Source organism: Malaclemys terrapin, chromosome 14, assembly GCF_027887155.1.
Source record: "Malaclemys terrapin pileata isolate rMalTer1 chromosome 14, rMalTer1.hap1, whole genome shotgun sequence".
NCBI classification, from domain to species: Eukaryota; Metazoa; Chordata; order Testudines; family Emydidae; genus Malaclemys; species Malaclemys terrapin.
Genome location: NC_071518.1, coordinates 3,254,499 through 3,259,180, shown reverse-complemented (window position 1 = coordinate 3,259,180; position 4,682 = coordinate 3,254,499).

Below are 4,682 nucleotides of genomic sequence, written 5' to 3'. Positions count from 1 at the left end.
GTGGCTGTTTCGTAATGCTTTGTCAGCATGTACTGATTTCTGGGCTGGGGAAGTGGGGAAGCTGGCGGGGTAGCTATGGGTGGAGGGAGGCCGACGCAGACAGTGCTGTAGCTTACTCCTGGGGTAATTTTGCGCCTCTGCGAGCGTAGAATTAATGTCCCCCGCAGATTTCTTTGCTTTCCTGCAGAAAAATGACTTTCTAACAGGGAAACAAAGGGAAGCTGCAAGAGCAGTCACGCACCAGTCCCTAGCTGAGCAGATACATCGCTTCAGACACCCAGAGCAGCCGGCGGAGTGATAAATCACCATGGGGCTGGGGACACCCCAGCCAGTGGCTCCTACCCTGAGCCGGGATCAGCTGCTAGTCCCAGCTGGGCTGGAGGCAGGAGAGGACGGGACTTCCTCTTCCCCTGCAAGCAGTGTCTGGAGTTATCAGACTCACCCCTCAGAAACCTCCCCCAACTGCAGGAAGCTCAGCATCCTCCCCTGCTTCCTTCCCCCATCGCTCCTCAGCTGCAGGGGGAGGGGTCACTGTATGGGGAGCTGCTCCCCCATCCCCCTAACTCCCATGCATCCGGACCTCCCCTACCCAGACACTGCTGCCAAGCCTCACCGGGTACATCCAGAACCTCCAGACCCAAACCCCACCCCATTGAACCTCAACCCCTGCATCTGGAGCCCTCCTGCACCCAGACCCCCGCCTCCAGACCCCCACCCTGATGCCCCACCCCCCGCACCACCCTGAGCCCCCCAGACCCTTCTGCTGAGCCCCAACCACCTTCACCTGGAAGCCCCTGCAGAGTCCAACTGCTCCTGCACCTGGAACCCACGACCCTAACGAGCCTCTGCACATCCAGATCCCCCCACACCTAGACCCCCCACTTAGCTGCCTGCACCCAGATTGTCCCACACAAAATTCTCTCACCACACACCTGGATCCCCCCACACTGAGCCCCTTCACACTTGGATGCTGCCTACCCCAGGGTTTCTGGGGCAAGCCCAGGCCTTGTGCGGTGTCAGGGTCGGGCACAGCCTCACCGCTGAGTCTGTGTCCTGGGCGTGGGGGGGGCTGCAGGGTGATCTTCCACCTTCCACAAGTCACTGGCCTGTGCTCCCCACTGCCATGCTGGAGCCTCCACATTTATTTATTGACAAATAAAACTTGCAGAATTTTAAAATATTGTGCACAGAATGTGAAATGTTTTGGCGCAGAACGTCCCCAGGAGTAGCAGCTGCACCGAGCCACAGAGAGCTACTGAAATGGGGCGGGGGGCAAGAGGAGGCGTCCAGGGCAGCAGGCTTGCTGGGCCAGCCCACGCTCGGCTTGTATTGAGAAGAGGAAGGCGAGCGCTTTCCCCAGGAACTTTTTCAGCACCTCGTCCCTAAATTCGTATTCATGTTTCCTACGTATTCAGGTGTTTGTGTTGGAGTGCCAGCCAGAGGCTGCAGTCAGGGCTGGGGCCCCATTGTGCTGGCTCTACACACACACGTCCAGTGACACAGCCCTGCCCCATAGAACTCGCAATCGAAGAAAGGTCTCTGTCCAAACAAGCCCTAGAGAGCTGCACTTGTTTATGCTACGGCTGAGTTTGGCGTCTTGAACGGGAGCCTTCAGCTTGCAGAGCGAGTGCCCTCCTGTGGTTACTGGTGCAGCCATCCCAGTGGGCAGCACTGGAACCCCGCAAGGGGCTTTTCCAGACTGGCTGAATTGCTTTGTTCCTGCTGTGGATGGCTTTCTCCTGTCGAGATGGTGAGCTCAGAGGTGGGGACAGGCTTTCCATACCAGGGCTGGCTGGTGCCCCCCGGGACCTGGCACTGTTGTTTGTGTCTGTATGAATTTCAGTGCTGGAGAAAGGCACCCGGGTGACAGCCAGCAGCAGGAAGGTCTCTGTCATCGGAGCAGCAGGTGCCGTATCAGTGTGAGCCTCCATTTGCCAGTGTCTCTCACCCCTAGCATGTCTCATTAACATATGTGTAAACGTGGCTCTCAGATGCATGATCGACAGGGCTGGGGCACTGGGTGAACTAGTTTGCATAACCCTGCACTCCCTCTGCTCACAAGCGTCACTGTGCTATCTGCACAGGCTGAGGAACCACACTGGTGTGTAACACACACGCCCATACTGTGCTGGAGGAACACAGCCCCATCTGAGCAGCATGTCCCTCACAATGTCACTTGCTCACGCGCTGCCAGGCCCTTTATTTTTGGAAGTGGGGGAGGAGCTGGCAGAGAGAACCCAGACAGAGCCCAGAGCGCAGGAAGGAACCGGAGCCGCAGATGAGGGTATTGCACGTTCCTAGAGCTCTCAGTAATCTGCACAAACTGTCCATTCCCTGTATGCTGCCAGCTTAGCACTGGAGGAGTTTTGTGATGTGTGTAGGAAGGATAAAGGGACAGCTCTTGAAAACTGCAGATGGATGGGGACTATTGATAACACGAGATGCAGGAGCATCTGTTCCACCTTGTTAGGAGCTGAGCGCTAAGCCCTGTTGTGCCTGCTCAGTAGACAGCAGGAGGGGGCAGCAGCGGGTAGGGAATAAAGATTTACTCTCCTCTAATGGAAAAAGAACAGGAGTCCTTGTGGCATCTTCGAGACTAACCCATTTATTTGGGCATAAACTTTCGTGGGCTAAAACCCACTTCATCAGATGCACGGAGTAGAAAATCCAGTAGGAAGATAGATAGATAGATAAATATAGAGAAAATGAAAAAATGGGTGTTGCCATACCAACTCTAATGAGATTAATTGATTAAGGTGGACTATTAGCAGGAGAAAAAAAACTTTTGTAGTGATAATCCGGATGGTCCATTTCAAACAGTTGATAAGAAGGTGTGAGTAACAGTAGGGGGAAAATTAACATGAGGAAATAGTTTTTAGTTTGTGTAATGACTCATCCACTCCCAGTCTTTATTCAAGCCTAATTTAATGATGTCCAGTTTGCAAATTATTTCTCGTTCTGCAGTTTCACGTTGGAGTCTGTTTTTGAAGTTTTTTTGTTGAATAATTGTGACTTTTCGGTCTGTAATTGAGTGACCAGGGAGGTTGAAGTGTTCTCCGACTGGTTTTTGAATGTTAGAATTCTTGACTGATTTGTGTCCATTTATTCTTTTACGTAGAGACTGTCCGGTTTGGCCAATGTACATGGGTACGTGCCATAGGTAGGGCCCCCAGTGGCCATTCCGCCCCAGGCAGGGGAGCATCCCAATTACTGTGACTGCACTGCAGCCGTGCTGAGGCCTTAATGGGATCAGGGCCCCACTGCTGAGTGCTGCACAAACAGGAAGACCTGGTCCCTGCCCCATAACTTTACAATCTGAGTGGAAACAAGATGTAACAAACAAAAACAAATTGAGGGTAGCAGGGAGGAAGGATGAGGAGAGATGGTCCCATGGGCTAACAGTGACCTTGACATTTTGGTTCCAAAGCACGTTAGAGCTTTTCCCCCTCCTACCAGCGCTGCCCACCAGCCCTACAGCCTGGCTAGCAGCACTTGGCTTGTGGGCATCCTGGCAAAAGTGGATCCTGTGGAGGTGGGAGTTAAATAGGAGGATGGCGCTGCTGGGGGTGAGGTCAGGCAGCATGCTCCAGGCAGAAGAGGCAGCACAGAGATGTCTATGGGAAAAGTGGGTGTTCAGGGCTGGAGTGGAGAGGCCTGGGAATGAGGCAATAAGAGAAGAGCACATTATTATGACTAGAATCATGTTTTTATGGTAGTGCCTAAGGCCCAGCCATGAATGACACTACATTGTGCTCGGCTCTGCACCTGGAATCGACAGTCCTTGCCCTGAATCACTTACTTAAATCGAGAAGTGGGGAGGGGTAGAAGGGGGGAGGGTCTGTGCTCATGGCTTCTGCAGCAGTCACCTCCTGCCCTGACATGCCACCCCCTGGTTTACGTATAAGCACTAGACAGACAGGTGCCTGCTTCTCTCCTTTGCTCCTGGACGTGCCGAGAGTCATGGGGGATTTCAATTCCTTCTGGCAGGTAAGTGCTTAGCCAGCATGGCCTGAAGTGCATGAGGCTACCTCGGACGGACCGGGCCCAGGGTGACCAGATGTCCCCATTTTATAGGGACAGTTCCGATATTTGGGGCTTTTTTTTATATAGGCTCCTATTACCCCCCACCCCGTCCCGATTGTTCACACGTGGGCTGTAGCCCACGAAAGCTTATGCTCTAATAAATTTGTTAGTCTCTAAGGTGCCACACGTGCTGTCTGGTCACCCTACCCGGGCCTGGTGGCACACAGCGCGTGATGCCAATATTGTGCCCACTCCTTGTCTCTACTTCCTTACACAAACACCTGGGTCAGCAGCAGCGCCCTGTGGCGCCTCTTCCTGCCCCTCCCCACAGAGCAGGGGCTCCCCCCGGAGGCAGATGGGGGGCTCCCAGGCCAGGGAGGGGCTCGCTGCAGCCGGCCCCGGAGCTCAACAGAGTCGGGGGGCTCCTGCTGCGATGCGAAGTGAGATCCGCCCCTGGCTGCCTCTAGGGGGCGCGCGGGACTCAGCTGGGTCCCGCGGCAACTTATCTCACGCCGTTCACGCCCGAGGACGGAGCGTGACACAGGGGGCCGAACGGAGAGCAGCGCATGCGCGCAGGGCCACTGTGCCGTTCGGCCGCGGAGTCGCGCTCGTCGCCTGTCGCGCAGGCGCAGCAGAGAGGAGGGGCCGAGGCGGGCTCC